The 25,538-nt window shown below is 33.4% G+C and overlaps 1 protein-coding gene across 1 annotated transcript in view; it reads left to right on the forward strand.

The window, feature by feature from the left end:
* Positions 1 to 4,937: 4,937 nt before the first annotated feature.
* The window catches only part of LOC118199446 (alpha-tocopherol transfer protein-like), a 165,579-nt gene continuing 144,978 nt past the window's right edge, over positions 4,938 to 25,538 (forward strand). The window contains exon 1 of the mRNA XM_085826966.1: positions 4,938 to 5,029. The gene's annotated coding sequence lies outside the window, so the exon portion shown is untranslated. The remainder of the gene's footprint in view (positions 5,030 to 25,538) is intronic.

Below are 25,538 nucleotides of genomic sequence, written 5' to 3' on the forward strand. Positions count from 1 at the left end.
CTCTTGCAAAGCAGTTGCAAGCGCGACAAGGGTCTGAGGGGGCGGATTGAGAGCAGCTAGACGTCTCCATAAAGCATCCCAAACGTGCTCGATAGGCTTCAAGTCCGTGGATAGAGCTGGTCACTCCATGCGCATAATTGCTTCCTGTTGAAGATAATCATCTACGATGCGAGCCCTGTGTGGCCTTGCGTTGTCGTCCTGTAACAGGAAAGCATCACCTATTTCCCCGGCATATGGGCGTACATAAACATCAAGGATGTCATCTCTATAAATCTGAGCATTCACGGTTCCCCTTGGAAAGACATGGAGGTCTGTGCCTCCACCCAAAAAGATGCCACCCCAAACACAGAAACTGCCCCTTCCGTGTGCATCTCTTTCACGGATGTTTGACGGATGATAACGGGTTCTAGGTTCTCTCCATATCAAATAACGCCTACTATTGCTTTCCAGACTAAACCTGGACTCATCCGTAAAGAGAACCGCCCTCCATTGATCAGGCGTCCAGTGGACATGTTGTCGTGACCTCTGAAAACGGTCCCTCCTATGGCGTGACGTGAGCGGCACACAAACATGGACCTTGTAAGAAAGGTCTTATAAGGTCCATGTCCACGCACAGTTGACGTTGACACGAACGTTCCGGTGGCTGCAGCAAGGGAGGATCTAAGAAGAGTCGGAGTAGCGGTTCTATTCCTGTGTGCACATAATGTCAAATATCGGTCATCGACGTTCTTCGTAGCAGTTGGCCGTCCTTGACTGAACCTCCTAGATGCCAAATCTGTGGTTTAAAATTGCCTCCAAAGTCTACGAACTACAGAAGGACTCACATTTAGCCACCTGGCCACTTCTGTTTGACTTTGTCCTGCCTCTAGTTTCCCATTGGCTCTCCATCGCAGTTCTGCAGGCAAATGATGCCTGAAGGTCATTGTTACGAATTTTCTATCTCAGATTTCTGATGTCACTGTCACAGTGAAATATGTGGGCTTGCTCTCAAACATGGACTTTTATGCTCCTCGCAGATGGTGTATTCCGAAAGCAATGCCACTAATTTGCATATCGCAGTTTTACTCAGCTACTCTTACTTGGCAACATATTCAAATTTTACACGGTTTGGCTTATTTTTGAGGAAGTTATCGCTATTTTTGTGATTTTTCCTTAATTTATGATAACCAGTGTATATCTTGCATTCTTCTAGACCGACTGACGAAATTCAAATTGCGTTTTTCATGTCTCAAAAGCGCGACTTAGGATATATATTAGATTTATAGGTATTTTGACACAGAATCGGACATTTTGTGAAATGAAATACCAATATTTTTCTATATTTCGATTCTAAGGCTCAAATTACGTATGAATATTAAATTTCGCAAAATTTGGTGCGAAACTTAGGAGAAATTCAAAAATTTATCTTGGCAAATTTTTTTCAGTTTGCGCCAAGAATAATTAATTACCTTGGCGAACTTCTTAGTGTATAGAAACCTATTTTCTTTCGTTTTATTCATTGTAAACGAGCCGGAAAAAAGTTATCATTCATTATTTCGAAAAATTTTAACAAAGTGCGTAAACCACATTTGCGTTATTATCGCCTGTAACAAATATGCCAAATTTCGAAACGCGCCAATATGTAAACTCACGTACATCTTAGGAAATTTTAAATAACAAACTCTAATGTTTTGCAGGTATGCTTGCCAGAAATACCTCTACTTTAAAATGACGGTAAAAATTTTATAAGTTACAATTAAAATGTTTTTCGAAAAATGTATAAAATTTTTTTTAAAATACAGATTTTAAAAATAAATCTTAAAATGTGGGCGAATTTCATTTAGAATGAACCTGACTTTCGAAATGTGACAGGAAGAATCAAATAAGTTTAATAAAAAAAGAGATATTAATAAATATATATCAAATTCAATTAACATTGAGAAGCTAAAATTTTGATAAAATCTACTCGTGCGATTTTTACAAAACTTAGCAGTTTGGCATAATTTGAGTGATAGAATGGGAATATGAAAAAAAAAAAAAAAATTGGCAAGTCATTTCAGAAAAAGTCCAATTTTGTGCCAAAATATCTATATTAGAACAATGTTATATATAAATCTAATACATATGCTAAGTCGCGCTTTCGAGATATGAAAAACTCAAGTTGAATTTCGTCAATCGGCCCAGTAGAACGGAAGATATAAACTGTCCCCTTCTTCTCCCCCCCCCGTAGTGTACAAAAAACGGAGTACCAAAAATTACGCTCATGTCCAAAATTATCTTTACATGCATGAAATCGCTGATTTCTCAAAAACAGAAAATCATAATTTTACGATTTTGTTTAGAAGGATACATAAAACCATAACAGATAAACACAAGGGAAAAATGTAAAAGCATTGCATATGCATGTGACATAAAGCTGTAACATGGGACAATAAAAATAACTATAATATATTTACAACTAAATTTCAAAAAGAAAAGAATAACACAGAAAAAAATTAAGGCTTGTGAATTTAATATGTCATGTGATCGTCCCTGACCTGTACATACATTATCACAACGTATTTTTTTGCTGGTAATAACACATTCTGGGGAATTAGTGTTCCACTTCTTTAGCAATGCGGTCTTCAGGACATTTACATCTCTAAGAGGAAGAAATCTCCGTGCAATCGCTTTTCCAAGGTAGTCCCTAAAGTTTTCTATCTCGTTAAATTCAGGATATTTTGCAGACGACGGTGTTCGCTCAATATCTTCACTTTCACAAAATTCGTCAACGGGACTTCTTTGATTTTGATGGGGAAGAACATTATCGTCCGTAAGTTTATACAATCATGGCAAGATTTTCATGGCTCTTAAACACTAGATCTACTTGTAATTCTGAAAAAAATCTTACATAAGGTTATAAGACCTCATCCCGGTGTCTCCAGCCTGTCACAGATCCGTTGTTGAACACCTGTAGGGGCGAATGGTTATCGAACATTATTCCTTCCCATAACCATCACGTCGGCATTACCGAAACAGTCACGTTCCGTAATGTTCGAAGGAAGATTTCACGTTCCTAGCTTCCTTCAGACATAAACACGTTTAGAATCTTAAGTTATAAAGTTGGATTCACCAGTAAAGCAGTTTGCCCGGCTTCTAAACGACCGATGATTTGCCATTTCACAGATTCCTCAAAATGATATTTCTTATTATCCACAGAGTTTTTCAAAGATATTTATTATCATTTTGAAGACTCTGTGGATGAAAAGATATATCAATTATATCTTATAATCCACAGAGTATTATAAGATTTTGATATTTCTTATCATTATGATAATCTTATAAAATTTTGGAACTAAGATAAATGATAAGAAATATCATATAAATGAGAAGAAATACCATAATGATATTTCTTAAGATTTATATTATTTTCAAATGTCCATAACAAAGCGTTTCAGTCAGATATTCATTTTGCGCAAAGGGCTAAACTCAAAATCAGATGAGTTAATATTTTGATTTACCTATCAGAAGTCATTTGATCACTTTTGATTGGATGTTGCTAATTAGACCTGTATTTCACAAGGTTCTGCAAAAATGAATTACATCGATTGGATATATCATAAATGTTTAGGTATGGAAAGATATGTCTGGACACCATAAGTGCATAATTCGTGCATTATTACTTGATTCATTGGAGTCACTAATATTGAAGTCTATTGACCGTCCACTCCGGTTACAATGTAAATGTCTTGAAATAATAGGGCTCAGTTCTTAGTGAAAATCTATAAAAATTAAGAATAGCTTAGCCTTAGAATAAGGCTGTTCTTGCTTTGAGTGACAGGTATGAAAAAAAGGACCAAGGGAAAATTCTAAAAGAGTACGTATGTGTGATATGGGGTCTTCTCAGCTGGGACCGGTATGTGTAGTGTCGAATAGACGGAATATATTTGATTATTATTATTATTATTATTATTACTACGGGGACATCTTAAGGCACTCATCTATGAGACTCCAATTGACTCTGATAAGGACTTCATTGCAAAACTTTCAGTGGTTGCTGGAAAGGTTTGTGAAACGCCTGGCATCTTCGAAAGGGTACGCCAACAACTTGCTAGACGCTACTAGGCCTGTATCAATGTTGGTGGTGGCACTTTGAGCACTTACTGTAGCATTATATAAACAAAGGGCTTTTTTTTTTTTCATCTCCTCGTGTTTTTCGCCTATCCTTTTCATTTCCAGCCCCACACTAGTATACAGAAAATGTTACATTATAGTATGCATTTTACCTACCCTTAATGTTTAGCCCATGAATTCATGGACAGTCTGTGTATTATTTGAAATTGTTCCGAAAAGATCAAACCGCGTTTTAAAAATTAATTATAATTCTAACAAAATATGGGAAAATTTTTGTCTGCTTTCAATTTATACTCCGCTATTTTTAGAAATTTTACATAAAAGCAAAAAGTGTTTACGGAATAGAGAGAGATAAAATGTAAAAGTACATTTTTTTGTATGTTTCGATTATTAACTGAGTTAGCATCATGAAAGACATTAATGTCTGAGTCACTTTTGTGAAGAACTTTACTTCTTTTTCGGTAGTATTCATGAAGAAATTGCTAAATTTCCCAAATTGCATTTCCATGTGAAAAAAAAAAATATCTAGGAAATCTATGACTGATTTGAAGAAAGAATAATTTTAAGTTGAGAAACTACAGGTTGAGGAATTTCCTGAATGCTTAAAAATTCCATCAAGCCCTAGTTATTAGACGAAAACCATTAAAAGATAATGATGGTTACATATGGTATATCTACCTTACTCATCGACGTAAAATACTAAAATTTCAAAATATGTGGGTCGAAATCAAAACAAAAACAAGAGGTTTTTAGTTCTTCCTTTCGATTTCGAAATCTAGATAAGATTTATCTCAACACGTAAAGAAATCTTGACCAAACCAGTTTCAGCAACGGAATGAAGGTACATCGTCTGCTTTCAAGGCCGAAGGTTTAAGCCTCTCAACTCTTGCTTTCTTCAAACAGAATTCTTTCACACAAAGTGGAACAAAGCCAACAGGTAAGTCGTAATTTTTAAATATTGTGTTTTTACTTCCGTCGCAAAGGGAATGAACTGTCAGAGAGTAGTTTCAAGAACCGTCAAATGATTTCTGCGGGTTTATTGTTTTTAAAGCCTTTTGATGTGGAATATGTAATTTTTTTGGAGATAAAAAAAATTTGCAAGTTTTGGCACCGGTTTGGGGTCTATTTAACTGATAAGATCGAACATAAATGTTGTAGTATATCCCATAATTTTCTTCATTTAAGAAGATTTTCTTCTCTCAGAAAGCGACGAAAGTAGGGGAAATAAAATTTTTAAGTACTTTTTAAACGATAATTAAAAAATATATATATATTATGTATTCAAGATTAACAAATACAAATTTTATGGTGCTGAATATGACTAAGATTTAAATTATGTTTAATTTCTTAATTTTGTGAATGAAATGTTTTGAGAATAGAAGTTTTTTAGAGAGTAAATGAATTTATCTTTAGTTATGAGAAAACAAAATACCCGAGCCTAGGAACTAAAAAAAAATGAGTGTAGAAATTTTGATGGAATTTCGAATCGATATTTTAATAGAATTTTAAGTCAAAATTTTCATAGAATTTTAATTTTTGATAGAAATTTGTAGTACTTAAGTGAAAAAATTATAAGGAATTTTGATATAAATGTACCTGAATATGAATATATCTGAATCCAATATACTTACGAATTTCATGTGATGGATTTTTTATGAGCAATTCTTTGGAAATGAATGGATAATTAAATTACGCTTTTGATTAGTAATATAATATTTTGGCTGATGAATATTTTTTATTGCGAAGTTAAACGTTAGAAATGAATGGATAATAAAATCACGATTTTGATTTGTAAAATAATAATTTCATTAATAAATTTTTTTATTGCAAAGTTAAACGCTGAAAATGAATGGATGATGAAATTACGGTATTGATTAGTAAAATAAATAATTTTACTGATGAATTTTCTTATTGCAAAGTTAAATGCTGGAAATGAATGACTAATAAAATTACGATTTTCATTAGTAAAATAATAATTTCATTGATGACATTTTTACTGCAAAGTTTAGCTGTCAAATTTCTAATATTTTAGGGGGAAAACTGAGGGAGAATCTGCTTGATTTTGTATGGCAAAGTATAAAAATGGGATCAGTTTGAATTAAGGAGTCACTTAAGGCGAAAAGATATAGCAACTTTCTATACAGGATGATAGTAATAAACATAAACTAAAACGAACCGAAAAGCATGCAAATTTGATTTGTGGCGACGCTGTTAGGGGCACTCTACTTCTTGTAGTAGCGTTAAATGTGCCAAAATGCAATGCGTTACATGCACATGCCAGTTACATATACACGAATATAAACGAAGTTGTATTGAAATTCGAATTGGATGTGCTTTTATCCAAGATATCCTTTATTTTGAGACTATTTAATGCAAGGTAATTAAGTGCAGTAAGTAGTATGATCGAAAAAGAATAACTTATTTATTACCTATTTGTGCAAAATTATTTACCTGTTTGTGCAAAAGTAAATTCCAGTTCCTTGAAAATTATAGACCCTATCTATAAAATAATGTGAATAAAAATTAAATGCAAGGTAAACAAATTACGGTAAAAAATAGCAATTTCCTTTCGTCCCTGAGATGTATTATTATTTTGTAAAATTTCCTTACATTACGCAATTCGAAATTTACGTTATAAATTTACAACTGCAGTTAGCCGGCTTGTTAAGCTTCACTTTTTTAAATCAAATCAAATTAAGCCTTATTGTTAATATGTTAATTTGTTCTAACTACTTGTTTAATTTTTTCCCTTCTGTGCTGCACTTTTATTTTGTAAAATTGTATTAATATATGATAATTTTCTGTTATAACTTTTATCAATCACTTATAAATCTATAACTTTCCGTTATAACTCTACAACTATAGTGCCCGACTTGCTCGTAGCAGTTCTAGGCAAAATCCAACAAAGCTTTCTTGCTAACTTGTTTATCAACTTTTACAAGGTGTTTTATTTTTATTGATGCGCTTCATTAAAAACATAAATATTTTTAATTTCACTTTAGATATTATTATTTATACCAATAAAGAAAATCTGGAAAGTTTCATATTTTAACGTTACCCAAAAACGTTTGTTATGGTTTCTCCCTTTTTGTGTGTGTGTCTTTAAGCGTTATTTTTCTTCGCTGTGTACGCTGTGTACACTACGCTGTGTACATTTCAAGAGCAAAATTACAAATGTTACGTGTTGCCATGTATTTTTATGTTTTTTCTCAGTCTTTTCTCAGTTCATTATAGCAAAGTTGAATTTTCTTATGGAGATGACGTTAGAGAACTTATTTTTTTTTCAAGTTTTGCAAAATATGAAATGCATAATAAAACAAATTCCAAATATGGGCTTCAAGATTTCCATATTCGAGTGGAGGACTACGCTATTCAGAATTCGATCTCTCTAGGTACCGTTGTTTTTTCACAGTGCGAGAAACATACTTTCATGCAGACTCATCATCGTTTAATTTCGTTATGTATAATGTAGGGCAGTAATATTTGGTGGCAACAATTTGAAAAGTGAAACGCCATTCACAGTGAACGAACGCAAAATGCCAAATGGAAATTAATAACCCTCCTGGGAAAATAGGCCTTTTGGACTAATAAATAATATTTTAAATGCTCTTCGCTTTCTAAATATTTATTAAAACATGCATAAACAATAATAATAATATCGAAAAAGGAAAAAATTCAAATTTATATTTATTTTCCATCTTAAATCTACAGTTTGGTGCCCTGCAAGGGAGTTTTGTTCGTTACACTTTTTGATTCAAATGTATTCATAGCTAAATATTAAATTCTTAAATTGGCACTTTCAAGCTGTAATTATTTTGAATTGTTTAATTAATCATTAATGTAACTTTAATTTAAAATAAACAAATTATGCAAACTTTCAGAGAAAATTTACCTTCGGGACCAAATTTCCGAATAAGTAATAACTGTTTCTCTTGTTATTTATTAAATTTTTCTTCGACACATGAAGGAAACTACACGTGTTTGTTTGTAACTAACAATAATTTTCTTTATTTCTTAACACTTGATAGCGTTTCGATTCTGAGCCTCAGAGAGAAATTATTAGAAATTACCTTCATTGCGGATTGTAGATGCCAATCGGTCAGTCGGGTTCTTCTCTTGTTAGCTTTAGACTGTGAAAAAAAGCTGTTGACATATAAATGTATTGCGATTATTTTTAGTGCAAAAATTCGTCAGTTATCTTATTTATTTTTTTTAACAATTCGAATAAAAGTTAATCAAATCTGTATTTTGAAATCTTTCAATAAGATTTACATCATTGTAAATTAGTGTTAAAATACAAATTTTCTGGTGCGTTATTCATGTTTGTTTTTGAAGAAAATGAAAATAATATAAACTCGGACTTCAATTAATCTTGAAATCTTGTAACACCATATATATTGCTGTTTTTGTGACTAATCTCACTTTTCTGATACCGTAACAAGCCCATCAAATTCATTGTGGCAAGGAGGCAAGATTGCGCCTGACGTTGGCAAGCCTTGGTCAATGTGCAGATGAGAGTATGACTTTACTCACTTCCTTCTCCAATTTTGAAGGAGAACAGCCCGTGGAACGGCCTTCAATCCCTCTTTCCCTACCACCTGTCTTTCGAGAAGACTTTCGGCTCCCCGCATATTTAGAGTACCTCCATGCTGCAGAGACACCATACATTTACAAACATCCCTGCCTTTTCCGAGATTCGAATACAGGCCCTTCGGTACGGCAACTAAGTATATTTTACCCCTGCCCGGCTCAACTAAGAACATTCAGGGTCCGGCTAATTCAGCGAGAATAGTCACCCGAAGATGACCTTTGACACACCTACCGGGCCCGGGGTCCCACATCCCCGAGTTATCCAGTAAATTCAAGCTCCCTCTGCTAAACGCTCAACGTTTAGCCGACCCACCGCTAAACACAGACCAGTCAAGACCACCGTCTCGGCTGGAGCGAGACCACGGTGGGGTGGGCGACAGGGGCGTAGCTAGAGGGGGGCAAGGGGGCATCTGTCCCAGGGCGCAGAATCCAAGGGGCGCCAAACTGATGTTACGACATTTTAGAAGTAAATGTTTTCCATCCTTGGCAAGCAGTAGAGGGCCCGAAACCCTCAGTTGTCCCTGGGCGCTGAAAACCCTAGCTACGACTCTGGTGGGCGATGACCTTGGGGCGATGACTAGCCGTTGACTGAGGCTACCTGCCAGTACTACACGGGATGCCCCTCTCCTTAGCTTTACATGGAATACCAAGGACAGCATTAACTAGACTTTCAATGGTCCAGTTTGCTATTTGGCTACCAGTACTCTGGTGGAGGGGACTGACACCTCCCGGCCCATCATGAAGAGTAAGTATAGATTCACCCCATGTACCATCGGGAACCACCAAGTTCGAAAATTATATGCCCGCGTGGCCGAGACTGCCTAGGTACAGATCCTAGCCAGTATTTCGCAGAGAGTACACTACGTCGACCCCCGGAGGGGAAGGATTCGGTACGGCAATCAGAATCAGTGATGACTATCCAGATTGGGCGGTCAGAACTCGGGAAAAAGAGTCCTTTATTCTGCACAGATTTAGGCACAGATGTCACGCAAAAACATCGTTAAATTGCATTCGATAGCGGTCAAAATGGATATCTTCGTTGAAATAAGATACCCGGAATTTTTCCTGATTATAGTACTTTTTTACTTCGTACAAGGAAGTAAAAAAAACCTCAATGTATATAACAACTACATAACATTTGTAACAACTACATAACTAAAATGCCTTCGCGGGCAGTATAAATTTGCTTCGGGGGCTGCACGCGACCCGCGGGTATTGTCTATGTCTATGCCTATGTCTTATTACTTAGGAAGACGCAGTCGACCATTAAAGGCCTTTACCAATACATGATATTTGACTTTTAAATGCTTGAAGAATCGAGTAAGTTGTATCCAGTAATATGGAAGTACTTGTACACATGTTGTGCTAGAACTCAGAGATTACTAGCGACGGAGGCTCCTGTGCCGCCGTCCGTAGAATAAGTAAGCTTTGAACAAATGAAGTGCTCGTGTGGCTCCATCTATTAGTAGCGATCAAAAGCATTTTAGTTGACTGGAGCTCTGGTTGCGCCATCTCTTGCAGGATGTATTGTAAGACATTTTCAAAATTTCATAAAACTTATTCTTCTGATAGGCAATAATTGGTAAGTAAAATGGTGAAAAACACAATTTGCAGTACATTGAACCGTTTCACGAGTAAAAACTATTTACACGCAAAGTTTCCGCGGGTATTCGTCATTTGATGCCTCTATACGTTATTTATTATTTATTTTTTGAGACCTGCAGATGTTAGAAAATGTTTTCTGATAATTACTTGTTCGTTTAAATGTAAATTGCTGTAATTACTTGTTAGCTTACTGCTTCCTTGGTAAATACTTCTTCGTTTACTGCATTGTTGGTAACTACTTCTTCGCTGGTAATTACTTCTATGATAAGTTTCAACGGAACATTCCACTTCCGTACTGCAGGAAAAGCAATTACTTTCAGTAACTGAAACTGAGAAGCTAAAAGAAAAGGAACAAAGCTAAGAAAAGGAAATACAATTGAAAAAATTATGTTAAGATGTTCTTTTATCGAAAACGGAACACTTGAATTTGAAGAATAGAATAGTTTTTGTAAACACATAAAAAAAATTATGCACTTTTTTTTTTCCGCCGTGAAAATGTATTTCACCATAAGGTGGGCGAACTTTGAAAGTTTGTTATCTTTTCTCCTGAATTCATTCGCGAATGTTTTGCAGGTAGTTCAAGGCTGAAACGCCGGCTGCTATGGTTATCGGTTAATTCACAGTTCAAGGCTAAAAAACAAAAATTTGTGGGCAATTTATTGATCTTAAAAAAATAACGGACCTTTGATTATTTGCTGACGCCATGAGGAGCTTATTCATGTGGAATGAACAATTAGAGATTGTCGCCTGGGGGGAACACAATAGAAGTTCAAGTATCCGGCCTAACTAAAGTAAACATCAAATTCAGATATTTGGAAAAGATTCCGCATAATAATAATAATAATAAAACTCTTGCTTTTATATTCAGGGCTTTCTTCTCATAAGCAATAAAAAAAATCTCATATGTACAACACATGACTCCCTTGCATGGAATATTAAACTGTACACACTTTATTTTACATTTCATTTAAACTTATTGAATTGAATTAAATCTACTACGTCGATAGCGCGTAAAATTCGTTTAAACTCTTTAAAATTCACTGTATTTATTTACCATAGCGACACTCTGGCTCTAGGTTCACTTAACAGCGTTACTTCTCATTCATTTTATAACTCAGAAGGCACAAAAATTATATGATCTAAAGAATTATCTAATCATTGCCACATGTTGTATGCAAATATTACAATAAATCTAAAAAGACGTATAAAAGAAATTAAACAAATAAAAAAGAAACAGTTTTTCACAGAAGATTCAGCGCCGCTTACCTAATGCGCATGCGCTACTCGTAAATAATTTCCTCTGCCCGAGACAGGCTTGCGACATCATTTGCTGCTGATACCAAACACTTATTTCCTCGAATTTCATTGGATATCTATTTCTCATTCAATTAATTCAGTTCTCAGTTCTCGACAATGCAAAAGTATATAAAACATCAAAATATCTTCATTAAAAATTGAAAAATATAGAAAAAAAGATAAAACACCAAGTACAGTTTAAACAATAAAAAAATTACTATTAAAATTACAGTTTCTACAGAAAAACAAGCGATTCGACCAGCAGGCAACAGGGCAGACTTTTCGGCACACAAAAATGAAAGTTTAATTTTGGTACCATTTGGCAAAAAGACACTGAAGGCGCAGAAACTGAATTCACTATTCTGCTAAGTTTCAGATGTAAACAAGCATGGCTGATGTGGTAAGCAAAAATTAGGCTTAACCACACTTAAACAACTTTTAAATTGTTGATAATTCTACAACTATCGCATGAACATGAACTAAAGGCATAAAAACCTTAAGCGTAAGATAAAAACAACACAATTCAATTATTTTTAAAGCAAAAAATGCGCAATGTACCAACATATAAGAATAAGAAAAAACTGAGCTCATGAGAAAACTACCTAATTCCTGATATTACATGTAAAACAAAGTTAAAACAACAAAAGGTAGTTCAGATGATTTTTACGGCTTTAGCTATTTTTTACCAGTCGTTTTTTTATCAATCTATTTTAAAATTTGCAGCTCAACGCGCAATTTTTTGACCAACTAGGTCTTATATATATATATATATACATTAGTGCCCTCTATTTAAAGTTTGCAGAACACACTACTTACGTCACTTAGTTTGGCAACGCTTCTTCACCCCCCCCAAAAACAAACTAGTTGGTAAGTTAAATTAAAACTTACTATTTACTTGCCTTTTTAGTATTATTTAAGTATAATTTATGTATTGTTTTCTATAGAAAATATCTAGTTTCTTTTTGATTTATATAATTCGTGTAGGGAAAGTTTCTGTAGGCAAGAGTTACTAAACTACTTTGGTTTTCTAAAAATTTGGTTTTCTAATTTTAATTTTAATTCTTGTCTCTTAATTGCTAATTTCCCAAAATTACCTAAAAATTACCACGTTGAGCTATTCTCACCGTTAGGCTCAGTACGCTGACCTAATGCCAGCTTGCGTGTTATTCCATTTGTGAAGCCGTTAATCTAAACATATTTTCATTGGTTTTTAATTCATTCATTATCTTTGATTTAATTCAATACTGTTAATTTTAATTCTTGTCTCTTAATTGCTAATTTCCCAAAATTACCTAAAAATTACCACGTTGAGCTATTCTCACCGTTAGGCTCATTACGCTGACCTAATGCCAGCTTGCGTGTTATTCCATTTGTGAAGCCGTTAATCTAAACATATTTTCATTGGTTTTAATTCATTCATTATCTTTGATTTAATTCAATACTGTTAATTTTAATTCTTGTCTCTTAATTGCTAATTTCTCAAAATTACCTAAAAGTTACCACGTTGAGCTATTCTCACCGTTAGGCTCATTACGCTGACCTAATGCCAGCTTGCGTGTTATTCCATTTGTGAAGCCGTTAATCTAAACATATTTTCATTGGTTTTAATTCATTCATTATCTTTGATTTAATTCAATACTGTTAATTTTAATTCTTGTCTCTTTATTGCTAATTTCTCAAAATTACCTAAAAGTTACCACGTTGAGCTATTCTCACCGTTAGGCTCATTACGCTGACCTAATGCCAGCTTGCGTGTTATTCCATTTGTGAAGCCGTTAATCTAAACATATTTTCATTGGTTTTAATTCATTCATTATCTTTGATTTAATTCAATACTGTTAATTTTAATTCTTGTCTCTTAATTGCTAATTTCTCAAAATTACCTAAAAGTTACCACGTTGAGCTATTCTCACCGTTAGGCTCATTACGCTGACCTAATGCCAGCTTGCGTGTTATTCCATTTGTGAAGCCGTTAATCTAAACATATTTTCATTGGTTTTAATTCATTCATTATCTTTGATTTAATTCAATACTGTTAATTTTAATTCTTGTCTCTTTATTGCTAATTTCTCAAAATTACCTAAAAGTTACCACGTTGAGCTATTCTCACCGTTAGGCTCATTACGCTGACCTAATGCCAGCTTGCGTGTTATTCCATTTGTGAAGCCGTTAATCTAAACATATTTTCATTGGTTTTAATTCATTCATTATCTTTGATTTAATTCAATACTGTTAATTTTAATTCTTGTCTCTTTATTGCTAATTTCTCAAAATTACCTAAAAGTTACCACGTTGAGCTATTCTCACCGTTAGGCTCATTACGCTGACCTAATGCCAGCTTGCGTGTTATTCCATTTGTGAAGCCGTTAATCTAAACATATTTTCATTGGTTTTTAATTCATTCATTATCTTTGATTTAATTCAATACTGTTAATTTTAATTCTTGTCTCTTTATTGCTAATTTCTCAAAATTACCTAAAAGTTACCACGTTGAGCTATTCTCACCGTTAGGCTCATTACGCTGACCTAATGCCAGCTTGCGTGTTATTCCATTTGTGAAGCCGTTAATCTAAACATATTTTCATTGGTTTTAATTCATTCATTATCTTTGATTTAATTCAATACTGTTAATTTTAATTCTTGTCTCTTTATTGCTAATTTCTCAAAATTACCTAAAAGTTACCACGTTGAGCTATTCTCACCGTTAGGCTCATTACGCTGACCTAATGCCAGCTTGCGTGTTATTCCATTTGTGAAGCCGTTAATCTAAACATATTTTCATTGGTTTTAATTCATTCATTATCTTTGATTTAATTCAATACTGTTAATTTTAATTCTTGTCTCTTTATTGCTAATTTCTCAAAATTACCTAAAAGTTACCACGTTGAGCTATTCTCACCGTTAGGCTCATTACGCTTACCTAATGCCAGCTTGCGTGTTATTCCATTTGTGAAGCCGTTAATCTAAACATATTTTCATTGGTTTTTAATTCATTCATTATCTTTGATTTAATTCAATACTGTTAATTTTAATTCTTGTCTCTTAATTGCTAATTTCCCAAAATTACCTAAAAATTACCACGTTGAGCTATTCTCACCGTTAGGCTCATTACGCTGACCTAATGCCAGCTTGCGTGTTATTCCATTTGTGAAGCCGTTAATCTAAACATATTTTCATTGGTTTTAATTCATTCATTATCTTTGATTTAATTCAATACTGTTAATTTTAATTCTTGTCTCTTAATTGCTAATTTCTCAAAATTACCTAAAAGTTACCACGTTGAGCTATTCTCACCGTTAGGCTCATTACGCTGACCTAATGCCAGCTTGCGTGTTATTCCATTTGTGAAGCCGTTAATCTAAACATATTTTCATTGGTTTTAATTCATTCATTATCTTTGATTTAATTCAATACTGTTAATTTTAATTCTTGTCTCTTTATTGCTAATTTCTCAAAATTACCTAAAAGTTACCACGTTGAGCTATTCTCACCGTTAGGCTCATTACGCTGACCTAATGCCAGCTTGCGTGTTATTCCATTTGTGAAGCCGTTAATCTAAACATATTTTCATTGGTTTTAATTCATTCATTATCTTTGATTTAATTCAATACTGTTAATTTTAATTCTTGTCTCTTTATTGCTAATTTCCCAAAATTACCTAAAAATTACCACGTTGAGCTATTCTCACCGTTAGGCTCAGTACGCTGACCTAATGCCAGCTTGCGTGTTATTCCAGTTGTGAAAGCCGTTAGTCTAAACATATTTTCATTAGTTTCAGTTCATTCATTATCTTTGATTTAATTCAATAGTGTTGGCTTCTATAAGGAGAAGTTGGTGCCGACTGTTAAACTTCATTTGTGTTAATATTATAAAAGTGTCCTTTACACTCTTTCCTATCTCTGTGGCAATTACAGGACATAGGGATAATTCTCCTCTGGTCTTTTTGGGTTTTTGGCTGGTTTATGCCCCTAAGAAGAGCACACTTACATAATATGTTAATTGATGGGATAGTGCCAAACATTTTTTTGATGTTTACCGTATCAGAAGCATAGAAGTTTTCAAAAATTGAGGCAAATGGATCATTGGTATGAAATTTTTCACATTAATTATGTTACACTAAATGACATGCAAACTTATTTTATTAAAATGAATGATTATATTTTATAAATAAATGTGTAATTTTTTTTTGAATGAGGTTATAAAAACTGAAGCGAAAAAATCAGATTACTGTCTAACATATCGAAGTGTTTACTGTTAAAATTTCCAAAAAATTTTTAAAATATAAAATTTACAAGATGGAAAAGAAACTGCAGTTTGGTCGTGGCATCCAGATTTGAGTTTTTAATGACTCATTTGAGTTTTTAATGATTAAACTTCATTTTAGAAAATGAAGATATAAAATGAAAATAAGCAATCAAAGTCAGATGGTAGAAAAAAAAATATTATATTATTTCATCACCAGTTAAGCTATGAAGCAGATAAATGTGCACTTATTAAAATAAAAATAAATTATTCAAGACGTAGCTGTGCGTTCGTTTCACTACATGGCTTGTGTGATCACAAGAATGGCAATAATAAATTCCAAATTCCAATTTTGTCAGCATATAAAATCCATGAAGTAAAAACAACAAACGCCTATTAGAAATCGGGACCCACCAGTGGCCGAGCAGTAAAATCGCTGAACACTGGTATTTGGGTTCCGGTTTCGAATCCTGACGAATAGGCTGGCTGCACGAGCGTTATAATGGTTTCTCCGTGTATAACGTGTGTACGAGCAAGTTACCTTTGGAAAGTCCTCCACGAATGCATCCCTCTCCTAAGGTAGATAGTCTTCGAATGCTTTGCCATAAGTAAATAAACCAAACAAACCGACAAGATGTATCCTTTGAGATGTAAAAATGATATTTTTTAAACTGAATTCTAAAAAGCATTCACGAAAACCTTACGTGTGGCCCACTGATTAGTGTTCTTGGTTTGACACGCAATCCCAGATTTCAAGTTTTTTCACAGATAGCTTGACAAAAGAGCAATTATATTAAATTGAACGAAAGACTAAAAACACCAAGGAAAGAAAGAGTAATATTAAAACAACTGATGATTAAATATGATTGTTTACTGAAGGGGTGAAAACAAAGAGGAAAACTTTGCCGCGTTAGGGAGGTAAAAACGAATCGTCTTTTGCAAAATATCTGATTCCAAATAAAAGTAATAAGTCGAATTAATTCCTACGTACGGGCAATATCTTATTGGCTTTTGTTTAATGTCTTGTCTTCAATACTTAAATGAATGTAAAGAAAAATACTAAATGAGTAAAAAATAATAATAATAATAATAACAAATAAACAATAAAAAAATCTGAAACGCTTTTCAGATTTTATATAAAGCCCAAAGAGACTTTTTTTTTAACGTTTTGTATGTGTGTTACCTTTATTTATTAAACATCATGTTCTTCGCACTTAAACCATAAAATTCAATTCAACTGCAATATCGCGAAATAAATTAAAAACAGCATATCTTTAGAATTCTCGATACGCAGTCCCTGGAGATAATTTTTTTTCCATACAGTGTTGCCATTGCTCGTTTTTGTCTGTACTTGTCTTATCTTTACCTATTTTATACTTTGTGTAAAAATATTTGGTAATTATAAAATTATTATAATAAGTTAAAGAAATATGAAAACTGATAAAATTTTGGCAACACCTGCTGCAGGTCCCGCGATCCCCTTAGGGATCGCGACCCACAGTTTAAGAAAACCACTGAGGTTGTTAATCAACCACAAACCACAAACTTGCCACAAAACTTAAACCACTTAAACCATACTTAAACCACAAAATTCAGTTCAACAGCAATATCGCGAAATCATTTTACAATTATCTTTAGAATTTCCGATACACAGTCTTGCGCACTGGAGATAAAATATTTTTTTTTTTTTTTCGTACAGTGTTGTCATTGCTTGCTTTAAAATCGTGGAGTTTGTTAATCAAAAATTCGCTAAAGTTTTACAAAATATGAAATAGACCAGGGTTTTCTTAAACTGTGGGTCGCGATCCCTAAGGGGATCGCGGGACCTGCAGCAGGTGTCGCCAAAATTTTATCAGTTTTCATATTTCTTTAACTTATTATAATAATTTTATAATTACCAAATATTTTTACACAAAGTATCTGAAAATAAGACAGTACAGACAAAGAGAAAAACGAAAACGTTTCGACACATTCTTTTTGCAATATAAACGTTCATTTTACTTGCTTTTGCACATGACGCTGTCATTTCGTCTGTTACTTATTTAAAATTTTCACATTGTTCCATGTGTTAAAATTAGAAATTAATGACCTAAAACTACAAAAGTATATTACAGTACAAGTGAAAAAATCGACAGTTTCACTCCCGCGTGTATCGGATTTGCGCAATACTTATGGGGTCCCACAAAATTATTGTAAATATTATGGGGTCCTGGGGGTCGCGAAAAAATCTCAGCGATAAAAAGGGGTCGCGACTGAAAAAAGTTTAAGAAACCCTGAATAGACAATAAAACAAATTCCAAATTTGGGCTTCCAAATGGCAATATTTGAGTGGAGGATTATGTTATTCAATATTTGATGGCCGACCAGCGGCCGAGCGGTAAAGTCACTGAACACTGGTAATTCGGTCCGAGGTTCGAATCCCGCGAATGGGTTGGCTGCATGGGCGTTTTCGTGGCTTTCCCCATGTGTAACGTGTATACGAACCAGTTTCCCTTAGAAAGTCTTCCACGAAGGCATCCCTCCTCTTAGGCAGATAGCCCTAGTGTGCTTTGCCATAATTAAATAAACCAAATCAAACCAATATTTGATGTCTCAACGTACCGTTGTTTTTTTTAAAAATGCTAGAAACATACATACATTCTTGCAGATTATTCGTTATTTAATTTCTTGAAATATAATGCAGAACTTTAATATCTGGTGGCAACAATTTGAAAAGTGAAACTCCGTTTTATAGTAGACAACGCAAAATGCCAAAACAAAATTAATAGTCCTTTTGAATTAATAAAAGAAATAAGTGAGTAGAAACTAAAGTAAAAAATATAGATAACATGTCGGATTCATTTCGAACATATTTTCTCTATTTTTGAATTTTTGTTTACGTACTTTTTGCGTACTTTATCATCACTTTTCATGTTTCTACTCATTTTGGTACTTGACCTTGTTTCTTCGCTTGTATTAGTTGCCTTTTCATGTTCATATTACTTTGCTTTTATCAGCTTTTCGTTTTTACTTCGTCTTTCCGTTTCTGGTCACGTCTAATAATTGGAATTCTAGATTTAGGCCATGTGCCTTTTCAGGGCGTCAGAAATTTCTAATTTGCTGACAGTTAGCCTTTTGTTTCAAGACAGTTTCTATTTGTCTTGGATACTCCATGATTACATGTATAAGTTAAAAAATACGTAAAACAATCTTCTAACTTAAATTTTTAATAGCCCCTTAACTCTCCATTTTAATATAGCTACTTTACTTTTCCATCCTAAAATAGTAATCACTTATAATAAATCGCTTTAAGCTGCATTATTTCAATTGTTTTATTTTAATGATAATAAGATAAGGTTTGTTTAAATTATACGTACTGTATTAATTTGAACTATGCTTAAAAACATTTTTTCCATAGCAAGTTAACTTTGCCATGTGCGCAGTGAATAGAAGACGTAACACCCATATAGGGCAAGCGTTTACTTTATATCGATTGTTGCCGATAAATTCATCAAATTATAGCAATCAATAAATTTTGTTCTGCGATTCGTTTCGTAAATATGTCAGTCAAGTAGATTTGCAATTTTTCTAAGATTTAAAAGCTATTCATTACAAAGGATATAGTAGTATCATTCTTAATGTAAAATTTCTGTACCGATTTATGGGTTTGGTTTAATTTATTTAATTATGGCAAAGCACACGAGAGATATTTGTTTATGGCAAGGGATGCCTTCATGGAGAAACTTTCTAACCGATTTACAGGGACTTTGAGGGACCCCCGCATACAGAATTTAGATGTATAAAAAATCTATTAATTGTTACTAGAATAACATTTACTTAGCAGGTTTGAAGCAGATTTATGGTATATCTGTAACAACGTTTAGAACTTCTATAACTCGATGACAATCACTGATGTAATTATATCGATGCTATTCGAGCGTGATATCAATTATGTCATCAATTTTTAAATCATTTCAATTTAAAATAAATATTAGGATATTTTTCAAATAAAAAAATAATTTTGTGAATTTGTGATGAATTCGCACATGTGGAGTGTTTTGGATTCTTAGATAAAAACGTGTTACTTTTTTTTAGTATTTCAACAGAAATATATTTCAAATGTATGAATCGTGCATAGGAATGAATATAAACAAAAACACATGATAAATTTGTTTTTCGAGTTTCTTGGATGAAACACACTTCTTCCCGGTCAAAAGGCTCGATATTTTTTCCCTTTCACGTAAGCTGTAAGCTCTGCACTTGTGATGAGAAAAAATTTCTAAGCTGGCAGCTGTGAATGGATGGGTGGAAAGGTCAGTGTATGAGTAGTTCGACGGGTGTCAAGGTTATATAGGTCAAAAAAATTTGTGAAAGCCAATAACTTGCTGTATCAATTATTCGCTGCAGGGGCCCATAAAACAAGTCCGACAAGTGGGAATCAAAGAAGTTCATTGGAACTTAATGTTCATCTACATCTAAAAGGAGAATCGAAAATTTCAAGATGCTAGAAAATATCAAATAATTAAAAATATGAATAAATAATTTAAAAAAATCTAAAAGCTTTCAGATTTAAAGAAAAAAATTTAAAAATCGCGCAAGTAGTTTTTAAAAATTTACCTCTTAAAATTTTAGCTTCTTAATATTAAGTGAATTTAGTATATATTAATTAAAGTATATTTTTTATTAAACGTACTTGATGATGGTTTTTGAATTATAAACTACAAAATGTTTGCGATCACCTTAAAGTAGATGTATTTCTAGGCATAACTTCAAAAAATTATAGAGTTTTTTATTGAAAATTTCACAAAATACACATGAAATCATAGACTAGGGAGTTTTGAAATGGGGCATATTTGACATAGCGATACTGACGCTAAATGTGGTTTACACACATTCTTAAAATTATTCTAAACAATGAACCATGCACCTGTTTATTTCCGCTCGTGCACAGGGAAAGGGAAAGGGCAATATGTTAATATATATTAAGAATTTCGCTGAGTGAATTAATTTTCTTGAAACAAACTAAAAAAAGATAAATGCAAGATAAAAATTTTCCAAGATAAAAATTTTAATTTGTTCGGTAAATTTCTCACCAAATTTGACAAAATTTAATATTTAAGCATAATTTCAGTCGTAGAATTGAAATATGGAAAATATTCTGTATGTCATTTCAGAAAAAGTCTAGTTTTCTGTCAGAATACCTACGTTAGAACAATGCTATATATAAATCTGATATATATACTATGTTACGCTTTCGAGACATAAAAAACTCAAATTACATTTTATCGATTCGCTCAGAAGAATGGAACATAAAGAACTCTGCCATTTTTTGAGGGCCAAGAGTATACATGCAGTCGAAGTCTACACGGAAATTTTCTGGACCCAATGGCTGTGTTGTTTACAGCTTTTGAAAAAAGTTATTTCTAATATGTCATGTTTTCTTTTTCCGCTTTTCCTAGCAAAAACAGCATTCCATTAATGTTAGGTAACACATACTCCGTCAACACGTGTCTTAGTTGAACTTGATTCCCTATATTTTTCATTCTGGATTGAGGAAACGGCAGAGTTTTCGGAAGAAAACAAGCAAAGCAGGAAGTAAAACGAATACTGGTTCAAAGGTCTTTCGCTGGTTTCGAAATTTAGAGGAAACGCTAAGCACAGAGACACAATAAAACTTGCTGTACATGAAAATCCAGATTTCAGCTTTCTTTCGTTTCATTACTACGACTAAATAATATTCATGACCTAATTATTCACTCTTAAATTTATTAAATAAAAATACTGCGAAGACTCGTTGTTTCCAAAATTTTTGTTTTTGTAGCTTGCTTAATGCTATTAATATTGCGGCTGGTAGTATTTATGTTCTGAAAAAAAAAAAAAAAAAAAAAAAAAAGAGCGAACAGAGAGCAATTTAAAAAAAATCTGAAAGACACCCAAAGGTGGGTTTTATTTAACATTTTGTGTTACCTGTATTTATTAAATATTGTTTTCTTCGCCCTTAAATACAATTCAACAGCAATATCTAGGCCCACCAGCGGCCGAGCGGTAGAGTCGCTGAACACTGGTAGTTCGGTCCGAGATCCCACAAACGGACTGGCTGCATGGTGATTTTTCCCCATGTGTATACGAGCCAGTTTACCTTTAGAGGTCCTCCACGAAGGCATCCGTCCTCTTAGGCAGATAGCCCTCGAGGCTTTTCCATAATCACACACATACAACAGCAATATCCCGAAATAATCTCAAAATATTTTTAGAATTTCCGATACGCTAGAGACAATTTTTTGTTTGGTACAGTGTTGCCATTGCTCGCTTTGAATTCGTTGAGTTTGTTAATCAAAAATTCGATAAAGTTTTGAAAAATATGAAATACATAATAAAAAAATTCCAGACTCCAAATTTGGTGCCCATATTCGAGTGGAGATCTACCTTATTCAAAATTTAATGACGCTAGGTACCGTTTTTTTTTTACAATGCGAGATACATAAATACATGAATGGAGATTCGTCATTATTTAATTTCTTTAAAAGTGATACAGGGCGATAAAATTTCGTGGCAACAACTTGAAAAGTGATTCAGACATTTCAATTAATACACCCCGAAATCCCGTTTCGAGACTAATAGACCATCCGCACTAACGCCCTTTTGGACTAATAATGACAATAATAACAATAAAATAATTTTTAAAAAAATCTGAAAGTTTTCAGATTTTATATTACGTCCAAAAAGGCTTTTTTTTAACGTTTTCTGTGTTACCTCTATTTCTTAAGTAGTATGTTCTTCGCACTTAAAACTATAAAATTCAATTCAACAGCAATATCACAAAATAATTTAAAAACAGCATATCTTTAGAATTTCCCATACACAGTTTCGAGCGCTGTGGATATTTTTTTTTTCGCACAGTGTTGCCATTGCTCGCTTTGAAATCGTTGAGTTTGTTAATTAAAAATCCATTAAAGTTTTACGAAATAGATTATAAAACAAATTCCAAATTTGGGCTTCCAGATGTACATATATTCGGGTGGGCGGATTATGTTATTCAAAATTTGATGGTTCTAGGTACCTTTGTTTTATCACCAATGCGAGAAACATACATACATTTATTTATATTCTTCATTATTTATTTTCTTTAAATATAATACAGGGCGATAATATTGTGTGACAACAATCTGAAAAGGGATTAAGCGCATTTAAGTTTTCAACCAAAAATACCAAAGCGAAATTAATAGCCTCTCCTGCGCAAGACTGCGGCTTTGGGCTAATAATAATAATAATATAGATTTAAATTGTATAAAAATTAAATAAGACACTTGCTTCAGAGGTTATTGATTCCACAATTAATGTTTATATACTATGCATGTCAAAATGTATAATGAATTCTATAGTATTGACTTTAAACCAATTTCAAAAGCGTTTTTCACATATTTTACATAAGTATGTTCAACTGGGCGGCATCATTAAAATGCCTAAAATGTGAATTTTATTTCTAAAATTTTTAATTTCTTGAGAAATTTTAGAATTTTTTTAGCTCTAAGCTAAAATAATTACATTCAAACAGCAGTTTCTATAGATACACATGAAAGGTATGCAAAAATAGAGTAAAACAAAATCAACTATTGGTAGCTAATGGGGGGGGATGTCCTACAGGGACAATGGTTAGGAAATATATACCATCTCTAAAAATTCAGGATTTTATTCTGGAATTTTTTTAAGCATCAATTTTGTGTCCTTAGGGTCCGTAAGTTGAAGTTCATGCAAAATTTACTACACTTTTAATTCTTTTACATACCGCCGCTGAAAGCATTTGTCCATGTGAGCATATTTCTATTTGAGCTTTTTTCAGTGTGAGCATTTTTCCATGTGAGCTTTTTCCTTATATGAGCATATTTCCGTGTGGGCTTTTTTTTTTCTCCTCCTCTGAGCATTATTCTTCGAGTATGTGTTTTGTGGGCTTTTTTTCTTGGGTATTTCTCCGGTCAGCCAACACCACTGCGGGCTTGTGGATCCACATTAAACGCGAGTTTCGCAAGCAAAGTCTTCGGCCGTTGTGGGATGATATTTTCCTGAATTTATGTGGCGCCGCCGCTACCGGGATCAGGAACAGGAGGATCCATTCCGAGATTATATCAATGGCATAAAAGAATTGTGTGTTTCGCAATCATCCGATACTGACGATGAGAGGTAGTCAAGAATAAACGAGGTGAGTACATTTGTTGTTTTCGCAACATGTTCTCGACACTGTTTTGGGCGACAGCCATCTTGAACACATTGCTTCTTGGTGTCAATAAACTCGCCAAAAACATTAACGGTAACCCTATTGAAAATTTTTACCAAATATAGTTCTTCACGTGTAAATGCAAGAACATTTTACTTTTAACATGCGGCCATACCAGTTCTATATTTCTTAACACTCCGAGATTACCACTTACTGCAGGAAGCTTGCATCGTAATGTAAACGTTGAAGAGGGATACTAAACGGATTGATCGTTATTTTCTTAAACGTTTGCAGCTAAATAAGTACAAACAGAAATGCAGTCGATCCCATACTTCATAAAGACGTAAAATATTGTACTCTGACACTGACAATACCTCAGGACCTCACGATCAGTATCGAAGCAAGAAAACCCCAAAAGATAATCCCTACTTTATGACTGAACTAGCGGAAGACCCGATGCCAGTGACAGTAACGCATCTAACAGAAGACAGAACTATAATCCTTCTCTAATAACAATGCAAAAAGTACAATTTATATTCATACATTTTTCACTCTGATACAATATGGAACCCACATAAAAAATTTCCACAGAAAAATAAACTAATTCTCTCTCATTATATCACCAACAATGGCACGCAGTTTTTAACAATTTTCGTCTTTCTAATCAAACGGTCGTAAAAGGTGAAGTTTCGTCCAATACTTCACCTATATTATATTCAATTTTAGTCGATTAAATATGGCAAAATATCTATCATAATTGATCAGAAATTAATAATACGAGCAAACAAACAAACACACAAACAGACATTCTTCTTTATACATGTAGATTTTGTAAAAATTACAAATTTTTGGTTAACAGACTCTACGATTTGAAAGCGAGCAATAGCAACACTTTTCGAAATAAAGCATTTTTATTTCCAACGAGCGAGACTGTTGCCATTCGGAAAAATGAGTGCGAAAATGAGCGCTTTCAGACTTTTTAATTAGTATTTCGGCTGATTAAAGTCGTACGAAGATTAGAACAGTCGAAATGGCTTCCTACGAATTTTTGGGATCGGGAATAGTGTATTTAATGCTTGTCAATGCTATTTTTATTTCATCGTAAAGCTTAGAAATTCTTTATTAACAAACTCTAGGATTTAAAAGCGAGCAGTGGCAACAACTTTCGAGATAAAGCAGATTTTTATCTCCTGCGTGCGAGACTGTTGCCACTAGGAAAAAATGAGGGCGAAAATTAGCGCTTTCAGAGTTTTTAATTAATATCTCTGATTTCAGGAACTTTTTTTTTATGGAAAAATTGTACGTCGACCTTTCTCAGGACCCAGAAAAGAATGGTAGAAAGTTTGGTGACAATCACTATAGTAGTGACAGTTAATCGCGAAGAAACACACAAGCACAGAGACATTCTTCTTCATATATGTTAATAACACTTAGCGTTTGCATGAAGCTTCTGACCTTCACATGTATATTCAAACTAAGGCAAAAAATATGCTGTAATTCAATAAGTTGATACATTTTTAGA

Source organism: Stegodyphus dumicola, chromosome 11 (assembly GCF_044657685.1).
Source record: "Stegodyphus dumicola isolate Sdum_Otavi_A_Nest chromosome 11, ASM4465768v1".
Taxonomy (NCBI): domain Eukaryota; kingdom Metazoa; phylum Arthropoda; class Arachnida; order Araneae; family Eresidae; genus Stegodyphus; species Stegodyphus dumicola.